General features: G+C 40.3%; 1 protein-coding gene across 5 annotated transcripts in view; it reads right to left on the bottom strand.

Annotated features, from left to right (window-relative positions):
* The window catches only part of FILIP1 (filamin A interacting protein 1), a 180,937-nt gene that overhangs the window by 35,241 nt on the left and 125,927 nt on the right, over positions 1-19,769 (bottom strand). The gene's annotated exons all lie outside the window — the stretch shown is intronic.

The raw sequence follows: 19,769 nt of genomic DNA, 5'->3' as shown, positions 1-19,769 counted from the left end.
CAATAAATGTTAGATACCATTAGCAGTGATGCTAAATTGAAACTTACTGCTAATCTGTATCTTTCCCCTCCAACTGGAGTGAATTCTTCAAAGATAGTGAGGTGTGCATCTACTGGTACAGTAAGAAAGATAATTTCATTCTTGAAACTTGAAAAGGTGGTTGTTTATTTGAGGGCATGGGTAAGTAGTTTCTACCCACAATAATATACTTTTTATTGTGCTTTCCTATTTCCTAAGTTGTTCAAAATACTTTTCAAACAACTTCAGATTGATCAGATGAATATTTTTAAACCAGTAGAAAGAAGATATTATTCTTTCCCTTTGATGTTATTAAGAATCAGCCAGGTGAATAAATTTACTGAATGATTTTCAAGAGGAGCAGAAAAAGCCAGGAACCAAAGAAGTCTGTCACTGAAACGTGTGGCCTTGGGCTCTTTCTTCTAGGTACCCCCTCGCCCTCCCTCATTCTAACAAAGAGACCTAGCCCATCACCAAAGAAGGTGTCACTATGGTTTATGACATCAAATTATGGGATGCTCCGTCTAGGTAACACTGTGCGTTATCACAGAGAAAGTCACGTCCTCAGAAAAGAACTAAATCAAGTGATTTCCCAGGGAAGCCAGGAAGTGGGGGGGGGGGTCTTCTGAGGCGGGGGAGGGGGGTGTTTGAGGTCTCTGCGATACAATGTGAGGGGTCCTCCCACATGCATAAGTAGAGAGGCCGCTCCTGCAATCACTCAGAACATGCGGGGAGGAGCTGGGGGCATGAACCAGGTTTCCTGAGACTGTTCAAACAAGTCGAAGACAATCCACACAGGTACAAATATACCTGTTACTCTACTGTACACGCATTTCTAGAGTGCTGGACAAAAGCTTATTCCTTATGGTTTTAAACTTATACATTATGGGAACTTACAATCTAAAAACATACCCTTTCGTAAAGCATTTTATTAAGATACTATTAATCTGTCTCTTGGGTAAATCTATTTTCTTAAATAAGATGTGTTTAAAATAATACAGACATGAAATATGTAGCAAATTAAGTACATAAATCACTGAGAGCAGGGTATTTACATGTGTTTATTTACTCAGAGAAGTGACCCTTTCCTTTTTTCAAATGGTAATAGAATTTATTGCCATTGTATCCAAGTCTTTTAAAAAGCTTATAAATAAAAGGGTATGTGAAATGCCACTAAATACTTTAAAAGTTATATTAACATTTATCTAATAATTATTTTATCCAGTTTGGGGATAACGTTAAAGCTAATTCAAAAAATAAAAAATCAAAACAATGAACAAAACTCCAAGACCCCAGCCATGAATTTTGTATTGATCCTGACTGACTGTTGTTAATCTAGAGAAAAAGAAACGTGAGGGCCCTTCTGTTGTGGAAAGGATGTTTAGTTTTACAAGTAAAGAGAAGTTCATCCAGTCACATGGAATTAAGAATTCAGGCAGATCAATGTAGTGAACCCAAGATTTTCATCACAGTTGAACTCAAGACTTTTGTCACTTTAAACACAGAGACAAAACATTATTAACAATCAATGTTACACCAAATTAAATCTGCACAAACGAAAACCATACCATCTGCCCTGATGCTCAAATTTCTATACAACGGGTCATGTGAATCTGAAATCATGGTATAAAAATTTGATTTTGGCCAAGTGAAGTTCTTATGTGAAAGACTTACACTAGCCTCCAGCCCTACTGAGCGCTAAGTACAAGCTGTTTATTTTTACACACTCTGCTGAATTCAGACAATGCAGCTTGAAAAATTACTAAAGTTAAACTTTTTACCAATTGTTTAACATAGTCCAAATTTTAATGCCATTTCCACTTCAAAATAGAACCTCCAATTGGCTTTATTATTCTTGTTATCACTGCCACACTGTTTCAGAACAAACACGGCTTTCTTTAGACCACTGTGCATTCTAATTCATTGCCAACTTTTACACGCCTACTCCACATATGCAAAGAGAGGTCTGCAGAAAATCCACATAACAGTAACAGCCAAAACTTCGAAAATAATATTTTTACCTCGAGTTAGTTTCTTGCTCACCAAGAAATCATAAGTTAGAAGATGCAGTTACAGTACATGGAAAAGTTGTTAAAAGCCTTCAGAACATTTGAGTAGGACTGACAGCAGTAAGATAAGAGATTTTTCTGTTCCTCTACAAACTCCCCAGGTTTCTGTAGGATGAGATTACCTTTCCCCTCCATAGAGAAGCGGGAGCATGCCTCATACCACAAGGTGCGTCTTGGCCAGTTTCAGTCAAGGATTCTGAGGTATCAAGGAAAGTCACCACAAGCTGGTCATTTTGAAAGGATGTCACCGTCCACCCTCGGTAAAACCTGGAGCTGAAAGTTGAAAGGTTGTCGAGTTCTTACAGCCCTTGTCAGATTAGTCAAGCCTCTACAAATGTCCAAACCCAGCTTCCAAGATGCTCTTTGCAAGAACACTGAGAAGAGTCTACTGCCAAGGAAGCCTATTAACAAATGAAATGCGCATTGCCTGGAGTCACTAGCCTTGCTTAAATCAAAACAGATCTTGACTTCCTTACCTTAATACTAGGAAGCATGGTAGCTTTTGTTTTTGTTTTTGTTTTTTATAAGGGGGTACTGAAGTTTGTTCAACAGCAGCAGGCCCTGCTCAGCCCCCTACTCCACAGGGAATTAACCGTCACATTCCAGCCCTGTCATCAGAACAATGAAAGGTGAATGTTGTGCAAAACAGCTTGGGACCACTTACTGGTGATGTCATTCCTCCCTTAGACGGTTCATTATTGTGCAGATTTACTTTGGTCTGTGAAAAGGGGCGGAGCTGCCCAGGACTGGAAGGGAAGGCAGCTCTTAAGAAGTCAAGCCAGTGAACGGGAATTACGCCCCACACTGAGGAAAGTGTCCTGGGGAGGGGGTTGGAGTCGGGGAGGAGGAATGAGTGAAAGAAAAGCTATGCATAAAACGTCAAATGGGCCTCACTCCTGATTTTTCAGAGTAGTTAAACTCCGTACAGTTCAATTCAACGCAGGCTGGAATTTAAATAGGGATCCCACTAAAGCCTCTCCTAGGATTCAGCCAACGGGAGGGGATTCACGTTTCCACCAAGAGTGCCAGTTAATCCGCATGTCATCTAAATGCAAACACAGCAGTGTGGACCGAGGAGCCACCAGCTTAAGGATCATAATGACTTAAAAAAATTTTTTTAACCTAAATTTATTTCTTCCCTAAAAGTGTTTTGAAATGGCAAAAAACTATGGGTATCCACACAAACAAAACTGGTGAATACATTCAGCCAAATTTCAAGGAGTGTCTGTAACATCACTCATACAAGTGTTCTTAAAATCTTCTATCACCTTCAGACTAGTTTTCTCTCTTCTCTTTCGTTTATTCCCTCTTCTTTCCTTCTTTCTTTTTTCCCTTGTTTCGTTTCTTCTTTCTTTCCTGAGTGAATGTGTGAGCGAGTGATAATTCAGTCAAAAAGCCATAGGTTACTTAAAAGTTCCAGTATACATTTTTTCTAACCCATATGCATAGAATATGCTATCATTTATGTTAAATTTTGTTTTAATTATAGAATAAATAGAATAAAAGCATAATACCAGATAAAGTAGTCAAATTAACTTTAAAGTTAGCAGCATTAAATGTTTGCAGAGCATTTTTAAGGCCTTAGATTAGTTTCATATAAGTTAAAGGTAATTGCTTTCCTTCCTCCTTAATCTTCAACTGTGCCTTTGCTTTAAGAACATGTCTATCTTCTTAACAGCATGAACTAAGTATAATGATTACTGCATGTTACAGGGTTGTGGTTCTGAATAAATGTGTTTTAATAATTGAGTTTTTTGGTAAAAGTTATATGAAGCAACATTCATTCATGGTTAAGGTAAAATTCCAGATAATAAACCAATCAGTTGTTGCTTATGTTTTTTTGTTTGTTTGTTTTTTAAATTTATTTTGGAGGGTTCTTTCAACTATTTTAGTATGAGTGGGAAAAACTGAAATTCAAGAAGGAAGAAGAAACTGCAGCCACCATCTGCTGCATACAGGTTTGTGCAAGTGTTGCAGAAAGGGGCTTCTTGGCAATTGATAGACCTGAGATTGAATCTTGGCCTGGCACCTACTTGGTAGATCACTGACAATATGTTTTGTAACCCCTCTGGCTTCAGTTTACCCAGCTGTATAATAGGGACATGGATTTTAACTTACAAGGCTGTTATGATAATTAAATAAGACAATGTGAGTCTGACAATTAATAATCAATAATATGCTTATGCACCGTTTATGCACTGTTGGTGAAATGGAGCAGGACTCTGTGAGACGCCCTGCCGCCACACTCTGGCCTCTTGTTTACAGAAAAGCTGAGTCCCCCGGGCCTCCCTGAGTCACAGAAGAGCAGGCTTAAGCAGCAGATTGGGACAGTCCTGCAGGCACTGAGGGATGACAAGGACTCTGACCACCTATCTCAATGACTAACTGGATTACTCCCCCATTTCCCTTTAAAACTTTCATGGCTGAATGGAATCTTTGGAGACGGTTTTTTGCAGGGGATGCTGGGTCCACCAGATTGCAGGCATTCTAGTTAAAGTAACCTTCCTTCTTGTTACCAAGGCTGTTGCCCCTCCCTCAACTAGAAACCCGTTACTCTTATCTAAGTCTCAGGAGGCAGCTACAGAGAAGAAACAAGAACAGGTTAGAACTGACGGAGTCCTAGATGGTGGAGGATTTGACTTCCAGAGGACCGTGAGCCTCATTATACACTCATTGTAATGTATTTGCATGCTAAATTACACATCCACCAGTGCCATAACAGTTGATAATTGTCATGACAACAACTGGAAAAGCCCATACAGGGACTGAATAGCCCATATAAGGACTGACTGGCTCCATCACACCCGGAATGAGGACATGAAGGCAGAAGCCTCCCATAAAAGTCCACGTGGCCCGACCCAAGCCGGAGCTGTCTCTACTGCCTGTCTTGGCTGATGGGCCCCCATCTGAGTGCCTTTCCCTTGCTTAGGCGCTTTTCTTTCCTTCTATCTGCTGGAGCACTTTCCTCTTTTACTTTTTCGAGAAATAAAAGCAGTTTCACTCTGTCTCTCTGCCTCAGCTGTGAATTCTTTTCAGCCAGCAGGCAAGGACCCACACTTTGGTGAGCTTCCTAATGTAGGGGTCTCACTATTGGCTAACAGTAGGCACTCTGCAAAAATACAAATTTGTGGTTTAAATTTGACACAGACAGGGGGACGTTATACCTCAGTGGTAGAATGCATGCCTAGCATGCATGAGGTCCTGGGTTCAACCCCCAGTAACTCCATTTGAATGAATGAATGAAAGAATAAATGAACAAACAAACAAACAAAAACCAAAAAACAAACAAAACAAATATATTTGACACAGACAATATAAACCCATGCTCAAAAAAGGGAATGAAGGGGTCAGGACTGATTATAAAGTCAAGTGGCATCTTCCATTCAGTCTGCTTCTGGTGATTCAAGCTCGAGTTAGAGTCCCAGGGAGTCATTGATTATGCTCACAACCATATCAAATCAATATTTGGAGACAAATGAAGAGTTTTATTACCTTTGAAAACTCTTTAAAGTAAATACCATAAATGTCGATCACAGATGTATTTTTCCTTCCCTGCTTTATATCACTAAATAGCTACATTCACAATTAACGTAAAGCTCTACTATTAAGACTCAACTAAAATAGCTGTATTTGTCATAATTAATTAAGATTCCCTGGACAAATGAAACTTATTAAAAGCCTCTTGGAAACTAGAGATAAACGGGCTTAGAACCAGCCATGCAAAGAGGGAAGGCTGGGCTGCAAGCGGGAAGGCCCTGGAGTGGGAGTGAGTCAGTGGGGAGTAGGGGGGAATGCCAGGCAGAGAAAGAAGGCCAGTGCGACCAGAGTGTGGAAATCGAAGGAAGAGGAGTACAAGGCCCACTCGAATGACCGGTAGAGGTAGTTAACATCTCAGGTATCTTTACCAGGAGTATGTACCCCAGAGGCAGCTCTAACAAGATATAGGGGCTTCAATGTGGACTAGGTTTTCTAATTAGCAAGAGGAATGTTAGAAATCACTATTTAATTGGTGAAATGGGGGTTCAAGTCGTGTGGCACCTTCATCCTTGTATAAATGAGCCATAAGCACCCATGAGCCCAGCAGCCTGATGTCCTTAGGAGTGATGCCCTAGACTCAGGTCTCCACTTGATCCTTTGTTCCCCAGACTTAGCACAGGCTTCCATCACCAAACTTAGCTAGAAAATTAGCTGACCCTGTAGCTAGAATATTGCTGCATCTGCCTGATTGAACTTTTCATGCGGGGCACTTGTTGGAAGGTCTGCAGGATGGGGACTCAGCTTCATCCAGCTGAGAGGCACTGCTTCCCAGGAACGGCAGACGTAGTTAGAGATGCATTAGAGCTGCTTTCATCTTGACGTACCATTTGTCACTAGCTATCAGTGTCTTCCGATAAGAGTTGACAATCGGAAAAAAGCAAGTTCACTTGGCCCAACTGGCCATATTACGGTAAGGAGTTGGATTTCATTCTGAAGGATCTGATTTACATGACTAATATATAGAGAATGTACTTGGGGGTTAAGGGGACAAGAGTGGAAACAAGATGTCTAAAGGAAGCTATTGCAGCAGCCCAGATAAGCAATGTGATGGTGGCTTGGATAAGATTGTATCTTGGATTAAGGCCATGGCAATGGTTCCGGGAAAAAAAATGGAAGAATTCCAGATATAATCCGAAAACCAAATCAATACAACTTACTGGTGTTTATATATAAAATGTTGAGAGAAAGAAAAGGATTAAGGATAATTGCTAGCATTTTAGCTGGAAATTAGATGGCAGTATACCGTTGACTGAGATAGCTACAACCAGGAGGGCAGATTTGCAACAAGTAACCAAGAGTTCCATTTTGGACACATTAAGTTTGAGAAGCCTATTAAACATCCACACGAACTGGTGAAGTAGGGACATTCACTCAGTTACCATTTACTCAATGAATTAAACAAACATTTTTGTTTAAAGAAGATTAGTAATTTTCTTTTCTATGAATGACATACAACCAAGTAGGAGTCTCCTTTCTCTTAAATGTTTTAGCATGTATGAACTGAAATGTACATTCCAGTGTAATATAATGCACGTGGAAAGTGTTATTGTGATTATGGGTCCTCAAGTCAAGTCCTAAATGCATTGTGGGTGGGGATCTTCTAAGAAAATCATAAGTTTTTAGAGCACTGGATCCTAGAAGCAGAGTATCCAGGCTCCCACCTTCTTTTAAACATCAACTTTGCCACTGAGCACCATGACCTAAACAAGTGGCTCTTAAATCCAATTGCTTACAATTGTCCTTGTGATACTGTCATTTTTTTTTTTTTTGGAATTATTTTGGGGTCCTCTGATACTGTGATTTATAATAAGAAATATATCAGGTCTTCATCCTGATTTGGCATAGAGCTCCTGAAACCCTTAGAATTTCCTAAAGGATGATGGTAATAAAGGTGTCTTGTTAAGCTAATGAGGTGACTTTTGAAAAGCCCCTAGGTAGCCTAAGGGTGGGAACTGGTTGCCAGGGAACCAACCAGGTGACTGGAAGGTCAGAATTTTCAGTTCTACCCCTCTGACTTCCAGGGAGAGGAAAGGGACTGGAGATTGAGCTCAATCAACAATGGCCAATGATCTAGTCAGTCATGCCTTTGTAATGAAGCCACCATTAAAACTTAAAAGGATGCATCTAGGTTGGCGAACACGTGGTGATTTGGAGAGTGGTGCAGCTGGAGCGGGCCCGGAAGCTCCAGGCACCCTTTTCCTGTACGTCTTTGCTCTGTATGTCTCTCCTACCTGGCTGTTCCTGAGTTACATCCTTTTATAAGAAATCAGTAATACAGTAGGTAAAATGTTTCTCTGAGTTCTGCGCAAATTAAAGGAACCCAAGGAGAAGGCCGATGCAATCTCCAGTCTACAGCCTGTTGGTCAGAAACACAGGTGAAGAAGAGATAAAGACGTCTCTTAACATTTCTGAGGAAGCTCTAGTTTAGCATTCAGCAAGCGGGAAGTTTCTCAATGTGTGGGTGATCCCTGGGCTTGCCAATTCAGTGTGCTTTCCTGTCAAGAGACACTTTTTGCAGCAGAGGAAGTTATGTTTCAGAACTTTGAGAAGTGGATGCACTAGGGGGTTGGAGTGGACAGGCTGGGAGAAGAAAGAGGATATGCTAGCAGCCTTGCTCTTGCATTCCCTAGTTGGGGCGTGAGAACTTCCTTCCAAGATCTCTCCCTGGAGGGACGGTGATGGTGTATTAAGTTTGGGCAGTAGTTCTACACACAATTATCTCCTTCTTTGGGAGAAATATAGTCCAAAGCTTCTCAAGTATTACAGATTATAGAAGTCAGACAAGTCTGTGAGCATTGGAAAGCTGAGCAAATCAGAAAGTATTGGAAGGAAGGATGGTGGGTATAAATAAGTGGGCAAAGTAAGAATAGTTGGGTAATTAGAATGCCACAGGGCTTGGTGACATTGTAATAAATGACAAAGACTGGACAGACCAAAGCGTTCGTCCTTCCTAACAGCACACTGGGTGTGGAGCAGTCATAGTTCACCACTTCCTGTTTCCATCACATTTCAGATCAGACACAAGTACTTCCTGAAGCATTTAAGAATAAAATAAATAACAGTAACTCTCAGTGAACCCTATAGAATATTGAGAACAATACTGAAAATACAAAGCAAATCCTTAAAACACAGCATTTCTGAACTTAAGAGGTATCAGTTCAGATTCAGTAAAGCTGACCTGTAGTTTGCACGTGAAGCTCATGTTCAACCCCTGAATATTATATGAATGGTTTCTTAGCTAAGAGTTCATATACAAGAGCTGAATATGTTATGCATTGAACATGAAAGACTCAACCTTTGATTAATCTTTTCTTTTTAGATTTTTCACCACCATGAAGTACTTTCCAAACACAAGCATTCTTGGAAAAAGAGTGCACACTCGTTCAAGGAGCCAAAAAGGAGCCACCCCCAAACACTGAAAACACCGCCTTCCCAATTTCCAACTCCCTCTTGGAAATTCAAGGTTTGTGATGCTACTCTGCGTACCTTTTTCCATTTTGAAAAAAAAAGTAAAAATGTAAAAAGTATTAGAGTTACTCAACTGTAGGTTCTAAGAGACAACACATTTTTCCAGTACCTTCTTTTCTTAACTCTTCCTTGATGTATAAATTTGCGCAAAAACAACATTTGCCTGGTACTTATTGTGGTGACAAATGGCTGCCAATTTAGGGCAGCATTCCTGAGGTTTTTCATTCTAGAAGAATAATCTTACTTACTACTTTTCAATACCTCATGTTGTCTGTGATGCTGAAATAAACCATCAGCTCAATTAAAAACTCAACCCAACTAGTTTGGAATTTAGGGACCAAATTCAGCCTATCAGATGTTGGAAATTTTCACTTTTATCCAGTTGCTTTTGCAACCTGGATTTGGGTGTTTTCCCTGAAATGCACCCATCTCGCTAATTAGTTTAAAATATCTATAGGCGATTTTGGTTTTGTGTTTCCTGACACACAGAATACCCATCAAAATTGATCAATTGCCTGGCATTACAGTTGCCTGGATTACAACTGATAGCATTAGTGTATTAATATTAAGAGATTGGAAAGAACTGAAAAAAATCTGTCACTATAAAGCATGAGTTATTCACGGTACTTTTGCCACTTGCATAGATGCTGAGGATGTAGTTATTGGTTGAAAATCTGCCTGTTAAAGTACCATTCTAGCTGGCCTGTTTGTTATTTCCTAATGATTTTCATTGCATGTTTCTTAAAACTTCCCATATGCTCTAGTTCCTGAGAGCTTGCTGATTAACAACGAAAACAGGCGTGAATTTTTATTTTCATACATACACTGTGTCACTTACAATCAACCTTTTTATCCAAAAATTATAAGGTGAATCTGCACTAGACTTTCTGAAAATAAGTGAATTTGTATCTGGGCTCCATTTAACAACCCATCATAACTTCTCTGAAAAATACATTCATTTAAATCCCTCAGTTCAATACACTATTAGGTACAACTCTTTAGATTAGCTTTTTTTCCTCATTGTTTTATGCAGCTGTTGGGAAAAGAAAACGGTTATTCCCCAGGTTATTCTAATAAATTAGTTCAAGTTGGGGTTAAGCTTTTATTCTTTTCAATATACAAAATGAGTTGTCACTTCTTTTTAATTTATTAATTTTTTAAATATACAAAGTTATAGAAATACAGCCATAAATTTGTGACCTCGGCAAAGTTGCTATAGCAGTTTTTCTTCCAAAGGATGCCTATGGTTACCACGTATTTTGCTTCTCATAAAATTTGATGTGGCCAAAAATCATAATACTGCTTTTTTTTTAGAAAGTCCTCACTTTCCTGCTATATATTTTATAGTTACATTTTACTCCTCAAATATAATTTTTTATTACATAGGATTTATCTATCCTTTGGAAACTTAAAAAAGTGAATGCTAAATCTTCCTTTGACATAAACCACACTGTTATACTGATAGTTCCCCTGAAGTGGTAGAAACCAGGTTAGGACAGAAAAAAATAAACGACTAAAATATGGGTAATTGTCCCCATGTTTACAAATAAATTACCTGTATTATACACAAAAATGACTATAATAATAGCCATTACTGCAGGACGCAACTTTTTCCAATTGAGTTGGAATCCCATCTTTAACATATATTAAATTGCTGAATCTACTGTAATCTATTTCCAGAAATTATATCAACTCCATCGATCTGTCCATTCATGTACCAATGCCACATCATTTTACTGACTATAGCTTTAAAATGAATTTTTGTTTCTGGTATGAAACTTTTCTTCTCTACTACTTTTTGTTTTCAATATTGAACTATCCTTGCTTATATATTTTCTATATGAACTTTAGAATAACTTCATTTAGTTCCCATGCTTTTCAAAAAAAAACCTGATGGTATTTTTATTAGGGTCACATTAAGTCTGTGGATTGATATAGGGAGATGATATCTTTGCAACACTGAGTTCTCCAGTCCTAGAATCTTAAGCTTTTCCATGGCTGTCTATCTTTTTCATATCTCTAGGTAGCATTAAAATTTTTTCTTTACATAGATCTTTCACATTCTTAAGTTTATTCCTAGATAGTTAATGTTTAATATAGTTTATACTATTTTGTCCTTTGGAAATATGAGAACAATTGATTTTTGAGTATTGATTCTATGCAGTTTGGTACCGTGTTACCTCACTTTGTTGAATTCTCTAATTGTTTGTAGTATATAGTAGGTTTTCAGTTTTCCTGAGTCTACTCACAATCTAAATACAAAACAACTACCCCTAGTTTGAAATTTGCACCTCTCGGGGAGTGATGGAATTGTTAGGTACCTTAACTGTGGTGGTGGTTTCTTAGGTGTGAACATCTATCAAAATCTACCAAGTTGTACATCTGAAATATGTGTAGTTCACCCTACAGAAATTACACCACAATAAAGTTGTTTTTAAAAAAGAAGAAAAAAAGGAAACAACTACCCCAAGATAATAATAAAGTTTACTTGTTCAATACTTTACATTGTTCTCAAAATGTCTTAGTTTGAGAAAAATCTAAATTGTGATTTAGTGAAACTGTCAGTTTCCCTCTTAGAGTTTGACGCACAGGTGAGCAGAAGAAATGATCACCTTTAGGCATTATATGCTATGCCTTGTGCGAGGGGCTTTATATTCATTACATCATGAACATAAACAACTCTATGAAATAGGTACTCCGTTATCCTCATTCCATATACAAAGAAACCAAGATACAGAAAGGTGAGATAATTTGTCCAGGATTGCAGACCAGTAAGTGGCAGGCAGAATTTGAATTCAGACTCAGGTTCTCTGGCTCCAGGTGAAATGCAGGAGACTGAGAAAACAACTGTCCCTAGGTTGCAGATTTTGATGAGGTCTGGTCCCAGGAAGCTAGAGTAACCCAGGGAAGGAGTTGAGTGTAGTTGAAGAGGTTAGACTCAGCTCAGATGACCCTCTGAATTTCACACAACGTCGGTAAGTACACCACCAGGACTCTGGAACCAGCCACTGCACTACATTATTTCTCCTTAGCAACACATGGATTAATTCACTAATGACAGAGGTTACTAATTGCCTCAAACTCACGTGTAGAAGAAATAGAATTATCTTCATATTTCTATATCTCTATATTTCTATTATGGGCTCCCATTCCATTTTATCTTTTTTTCTTTTTTAATGAAATAGCCAGTCTTTCCTCCTTTATCACTGAAGCAGAGCCAGGCTGAGTTCCTGAGAATATACATCTGTCAATTCCCTGAAGGACAGGTGGGTCAAAGGGGAGGGTGTCTGGCTGCGGCAGTGACAAGCATGGGAGCCGTCGAGGCACGGCTTCCCACTTCCTGTCTCCTGTCATCCTTCTGCCAGCGCTGCCTCGATCCTCCCAGGCCCAGCCACCTCGCCCACTGCTACCACCAACACTGCCACCATCTTAGACTGGCCAGTGGCCACTCTACCATCACTACTTCTGCTCTGTTCTATTTTATCTTAGTTAATTCTGAGTAAACTCAGTCAACTAAGGTTTTCCTTGGTAAATTTAAAGACTCCTCAGTCAAGTCAGGGTCTCCCGGGTTAATTCTAGGGCTTCAGGACCCCATTTCTGGAGCTGTGAGTAAGCTCTGGAGCCACTGGGGATGAGGGGAGAGGTAACCTAGGCAGCATCGTTCCGCACTGGCATTATCTGAGATGCACACTATGGTCTCTGGTCTCGGCTGTCAACCTGCTCAGATTGCTGATCCAAATGGGTCACAGTTCTGCTCTCGGGTCCAGCCCTGCAACAGCTAATCCTGCGGCCTTTCAGGGACATGGGAAAATCTAGATATTCCTTTAGGGTTGCAGGATACTGAAGCTATCACAAGCGCTCTCCAACTAGAATGTCAGACACCAACTTCAGACACCAACTTTTACTCTATTTTTTCTTGAATTATTGGAGGGAGAGACACAAGTTTTGCCATGCCCTTTGCCGTGGGTTGAATTGTGCCCCCTCAAGTTCATAGATTGAAGGCATAACCCTCATTTGTGACTGTATTTGGAGATACAGCTTTTAGGGGTAATAAAGGTTGACTGAAGTCATAAGGGTAGGGTCTTAATCCAATAGGACTGGAGGCCTTATGAGATCTTTTTCCATGGACGTGCACAGAGGAAAGCCCATGTGAGGACACAGCAAGAAGGTGGATGGCTGCAAGTCAGGGAACTAGAGAATTTTGTTGGTCAGGTAAGCCATTGTCCCTGGGATATCTGTTAAAAATTATATTACTAAGGCTCTGAAGAATCTTAGATCAGAGGCTGCTAACTCAAAAACCCTGAATGAGAATGAGACCGCTATAAAGCTTGGGGAAAAGAGCACATCCATCCAAGACTCAGCATTTTTGTATAGGTGCGATCAGGTGAAATGCACCTCAAGGGCGTTTTTAACCGGCTCGTTCCTGTTTCATCCAGGGAGTGCTTAGTTAAGGATGGATGACGTGCTCTTGGTTCTACAGGGCTGACAGTAGAGAAGTCAATATCCTGGGTATTTTAAGAGGACCAACTCCTTTTCTAATTCTATCTTCCAACTTTGGGAAGCTGTCTTTTTGAGTCACTGATTGACTGGTCCCTTTCCTTAAGATATAACATAATTTCTTTTACACCATTCACTCCTTCCCACCCCCCAAACACAAAAACCCTAGCTGTGCAAAATGAAAAGCACCTCAGTCTCCTTCATTTCAATCATATTGTCCAGTAGGAAGTGGGATCTGCACATAGCAAGGGTAAGAGGAATTGGAAGGCAGGGTTTGATCCTGGCATACTTTCAGAAAATCAACCATACAACATGTCCTTTCTGTGGCTGAGTCTCTGAATCCTAATTCCTCTCCCTTCTTAGCTGTCTATTCCAGGCAATCTTCTTGGTCAATAGGATATTAATAGTAGGTGACATGTGTTATGACCAATTTAAGTTCTGTGAATTTAAATCCAGAATGGATATGCAGTCCACTGGTCAACATTTCAAGTCATCTTTTCCTTCTCCTATCGTTGGAGAAATAAGGTGTTCATTTCAATCAGAAGGTACAAACTTGGAAGTAGAGAAGGGTTTGTTTGTTTGTTTGTTTGTATTTGTTTTACTGTAAGAATCTCAGGTCAAACATTGATTCTTCTGTTGGCAAGTGACCTCGGTGGAAGGAATTTAACCTGTCTGCTTTACCATCGTCTAAATAGGGACAGTAATTATACTTCATACAGTTTTATAAGGATTAAACAAGATGTGTATGTGCCTGGCAAAAGGTGATGGTGGTGGTGGGGGGGGTCAATTAAATCTAACCCAGCAACTGAGCATCACCCAGCCGAGGGCCAGGCACAGAGAAGTGGGCTCCGCTGCCTTCTGCCGGTACCCTCCACCTGTGGATTACTTCCTGCTTCATCAGACTTGATCACGTACACATCAGCAGCAATCTCCTCCTACAAAGTGCTTTACTATGATTTTCCAAGCTACCAGTGAGGAAAGTCCATTTTATTGCCATATTTTAGAGATAAGTCATCTAAATCTGAGAAGCTTAAGGAAAATATGCCAGCGAACCAGATGTGCATCTTTTTCTGTCAAGTGGGCCGAGAAAATTTCCCAGGATCCTAGGCCACTAGAGCAACTTTTCAAAAACTTGCTCTGACTGGCCCGTCCCCCATACAGGCAAGTGCAATAGGGTAGCCCGTCCCCCAGGCCCCCAGACCCAAACGAACAATACCAAAATGGGGCTTGAACGGTTCCCCTCCAACAAGCCCCTGCCCCTGTATTCTCTGCTTCACAAGTTAAGAGATTTCTCTTGGGATGCTGACTGGTAGTTTAAAAAAGATGAACTTGTACTTGGAAGGCTTGCTGCAATATTATATGATGAGGTAATTATTCATGGAGTCCCAGCTCAGCCTATAGGGTTCAAAAGCTTTAAAATCTATATCTACATTTATAGATTTAGACAGCACTCCCCACATCATTCACACACACACACACACACACACACACACACACACACACACATCCCCTTCAAATATTTATTTAAGCTCCGGACCACTTTTTGATATAACCGTATTCTCCCTATTTTGACATTCTCGAAGCAGCCCTAGAGAAGTTTAAGATTAAAATTACCAGTCTTGCAGTTCACACAGAGAATGAAGTATAAACTCTCAAGGTGATCTCATGTGCTCAGAATTACGCCTTTAAAGGTCAAGTTGACTCCAAATATAGACCAAAAAGAATACAGCAGTTAGAAAGGGAGCTTAATGAATGCAATGAAGGATATTTTCATCTATATTTTAAACAATGCTTGTTAAGCCAATGCATTTTTTCATGCTATTCCCACTTTGTAAGTTGGGAATATGGTCATTTGTAAAAATAAATGTGCAGTGAAAGATGGTAGTAAATTATGACCGGAGTCTTTTGATTTAGCATAAAGGAAGCCCAGAATAATATATTGTCCATTCTAGGTGCTTAATTTGTGGAACTGTTATACAGGAATTTTTATTTAATTTAAAAGTGAAAAACACCTTCTGCGTCCTTAGTTTTCACACTCTCGGGGGCCAGGTCAGTGACATAACAAGGCGGTAACTTGGAGGGATGTTTTATTTATCTTCCCCCTAACCATCATCAGCCGCCCATCAGAATGCAGCAGAGCACTGTGCATTCTGTTTAAACTTGGCTCCAAAACAAGTCCCCAGGCTGCTTCTTCCAACAGATCCTGTTCCAAAGCTTCTCCTATCTTGACAGTCTAAAGACACCACTAGTCCTAATATATCTGTTTGTATCTTCATGACAACCATCTTTCTGCCTTTTAAGATTTTGTGTCATCATTTGGACATAAGAGCACGGAGGTGGGACGCCCATATACACAAACACAGAACATAAAACAAGCCATTTTGCCCAACAGACCCATTTGCACAAAAGCTCTAGACCAGTGGCCTCCACTGTGATCTTAGTGGAACTCTATAATTTTTCTGGGCCTCAATGATTCAACCTGTAGAATGAGGGACTTGAAAAAGCTGATCTCAAAAGCCCTTTGCAGTGCTTGTTAAGCCAAGGCATTTTTTTTTTTTTAAGCCAGGGATTTCTGGTTTCATCAAATATGTGAATCAGGATTGCTTATCAACGTCTGCTACTGATCCTATTTGCCTGGGTCCCTTTTTATCATCTTTACCATTCTCCAGAGGCAGTGAGAAACCTCGCAGAGCAGGACAAGTATGGAGAATGGAGCCTAGATGCTACCTGTGGCTGGAGGGTCCCCTGGTTCCGCACCCCGCCCCCTGCTCCCACTGCCACGGAATCAGAAAGCCGTGAGGGTGGAGGCCGCCTGCAGAGCCGCACACCCAGGAGAAGCAGCTGGGGGACTATAAGCAGCAAACTACTTGGGCTTATCTCAAGTCTCACTTCTTCCTCGATTGCAGGAGAAACAAAAGGAAATGTTTCCAAAGGAAAGTTCTTGGCTCTTTTTTTTTTTTCCTCACAAAAAGGGATTTTTCCAGAGAAAGAGGGGAGAAGTGACAAACAAGAAGCCAACAAAGGAGGTGGGATAGTCTATGCGAGGACTCCTGAGACAGGAAGGAAGAGGGCAGGGCACAGGCATCAGGAAATCTACACCAAGGTGGTAGAAAATTCAAATCCCAGTGTGGGTCTTGAGGCCCAAGATGGTGAGAGACTTCCAGACCTTGGACTTCATTATACACTCATTGTAATATATTAGCATGGTAAATGGCACTCCCACAGGCGCCGTGACAGTTTTAAGGCTGAGCAGGAAAGGTCAAAGTGGGCAGTGGCCTAATCCCTGAGAATCCCAGCCCCTTCCCCAGAAGTAGTTGAAATAGTCTTCCCACTTGTTAGTATATGAAGCTACAGAGCTCATAAAAACCAGCAACCCTGCACCTCATCTTCCGAGACGGCCCGCACTCTGTCTATGTATGGAGTGCATATCTACTTTTACTTTAAACTAAGCACCCAACCCCCACACCTCGTGGCCTTTCTCTGGTCTTCTGAGACAGTCTGCACTCCTTCTATGGACTATGTATCTCTCCGAATAAATCTAACTTTTCTCACTCTTGAATTCTTTCCTGCAAGAAGCCAAGGACTGACACGGGGCACATCTCAGGGACTCAACCAAGACCTGGGACACGCCATCCTCTCGCCCCACATTCATTTTCCTGTATCACTCCCACTTGGGCTCCGAAAGCCGGTTCTCTCTTCGCTGCCCCTGCAGGTGGGCTTCCAGGGTCCAGCTAAGCCACTGCCCAGTTCTTGGTGAGAACAGACAAGAAAGCCCTGGGGTCAGCAAGCTGCCAGCCCCCATAAGTAGATCTAATGATGACCGCTTACTTCAAAAAGAGGATTTAACCCAAAGCAGATTTAGCAGGGCAGTTTCCAAAGAGCGGTGGGAATCCCAGGCCTGACCTTTGAGAAAATCCCAAAGGCTTCACTGGCCCAGGAACTGGGCAAGCCAATCACAGTGGATGCCTCAGACAGCAGAGGAATTCAGGGATGCCAACTGAACAGGGTCCTAGCTGGGGTGTTTCATTTAGCATCAGGAGCATGTCAGCGTGTGCACAGGCACTCAGTCAGGGAGCTGCCCTGGGAATAAACATCGACAGAAAAACATACGAAGCACTAAAGTGTTGTCTGTTGAGTCAAAAATACTATTTCAAAACCTTAAAGTGGTTTGAGATTTAGCGAGAGTCAAAGGTCTCTTAGGCGAATTCTTATCTAAAACATGTATTTTGGTAACATGCCCCAGTGGTGCTGATCAAAATATGAAAAGCATCTGGAGATACATATTTTAAAAATTATGCTTTTTATTATTATTCCACAGAGCACTTGGCCCAGGAGAAATTGTTGTTGTAGTTGCTCTAGTAAAATTAAACAGCTCCAGGAGGGCGGGGATTGGAAGTGTTAGTCTTAAGCTGGTCAACACAAAGTTAGTAAATAAATACACCTAAGATAGGCTTATTGTGTAACGAATGTAAAAGCACTTTGTGAACTATCAGGCTCTCCGTTGGGTGTTACTATTGCAAGTACCCTCACAGTACACAAAAATTAGGAAAATAAAAAAGGAAGAGAAGGAAACAGCTGGGTAAGTACAGCCTCTCAGTCCACATACTTCATTTAAACAACAGCTCTGTAAATGAATACCCCTGGGGCATTCAGCTTAGGTGGGATATTGTAGAAAAGGCAGACATATTGATTCTAGAGCAAATAATTTACAAAGTCATCAGAAAATAAGTCACAAGGGTGTTCTTTGAAATTATTTGATTTCAGATCTTTTAAAAAGTTGGACTTTATTTCCTTTCTTTGCTCTTGTAAATTTATTAATTCATTCAACAATCGTTTATTGAACACCTGCCGTGTCCATGTACTATGCTAAGCACTGTGACAGAGCAATGAATAAAACAGACCAAAAAAAAAAAAAAAAAGTCAGTGTCAAACAAGTTGCTGCTCTTACCTGGCCACGTTCCAACACAGGGCACCTAACCAGAGGATAAATCGCTGTTGTCGATGTATGTACTTTACACTGTTAGAAATTTGTTTGCAACACCTATGCTTGAGGTTGGAAAGGTCACAGAGATTGAGGAGGCAGAGTTAATTCTCACTGTTTGGTTATCCCAAAAGGTCTAATTAGACCGTCTATCTGTCCTAACAAAAGCTGATAAACCTGGGCTTAGAGGTGCAGAAAACAGGCTGAAAGAAACTGTAAGTGGAGGATATTGTATATAACACTCCAGCCATTGCTCTTTTCCATTTCTCCTTCCCCAAGGGATGTGCCAAGTCCAATAAGCAAACAACAATTTTTAAAATTTAAGACAAACCTATCCTGGGTCATGCTTTTATTTACTCTTTTATCATGATAACTTTTTCTTGTAAATAAACTTATCTGGGAAATCCAGATCTCTTTTTTGTAACTAAACAGATACAAGAAAGCTGGGATTGGTGACACTTGAATGGCTTTTTTTTTTTTTAATTTAACTCTTTTTTTAGTTAATCTTCTTTTAAGTTGAAGTACAATTGATTTACAACGTTGTGTTAATTTCTTTGTCGGGGGAGGTAATTAGGTTCTTTCGTTTTTTTAAATGGAGGTACTGGGGATTGAACCCATGCCCTCATGTGTGCTAAGCATGGGCTCTACCACTGGGCTATGCGTTCTACCACTGGACTATGCCCTCCTCCACTCCAAATGGCTCTTAATTTGCAAGTCCTAAACACAGGCATAGACATGCTTGGTAACTCAAAGCATCTGGATTCAGTGCCATTGGTTTCAAAGATTGTGACATTCACAGCTTTAACTATTCAGCTGAGGGAAGGTAAAGGAGAGAGTAAGTTGAAAAGAAGATGCTGGCAAAACTGGGTAGTGTTGGACAGTATTACAAAGCATTTCAATTTGAAGTCTCTGTTTCAAATTGGCATCCCTGGTCTGAGAAAACCACCTACAGGGGTAGGTACCGAGGCTCATCACTGAATTTTTGTTGTGTTTTGTTTTACGCTATTTTAAGAGCTATGCAACCCTTAGAAAGTTAAGTAGGTAGTTCTAGTCATTAGGTAATTTATACACAACCAAATGGTAAGAGTTTCTAGAGCACTATTAAGAATGAATAGGATTCATTTTTTAAAGGTTAAAATTTAATAATTTTTCTTTTTGAATAAGAGAATTTTTTTAAAGCTTTTTTTTAGGTGGGGGAA

Source organism: Camelus dromedarius, chromosome 6 (assembly GCF_036321535.1).
Source record: "Camelus dromedarius isolate mCamDro1 chromosome 6, mCamDro1.pat, whole genome shotgun sequence".
Lineage (NCBI taxonomy): Eukaryota > Metazoa > Chordata > Mammalia > Artiodactyla > Camelidae > Camelus > Camelus dromedarius.
The sequence above is the reverse complement of the archived record's forward strand: the minus strand, read 5'-3'. Positions and strand labels throughout refer to the sequence as shown.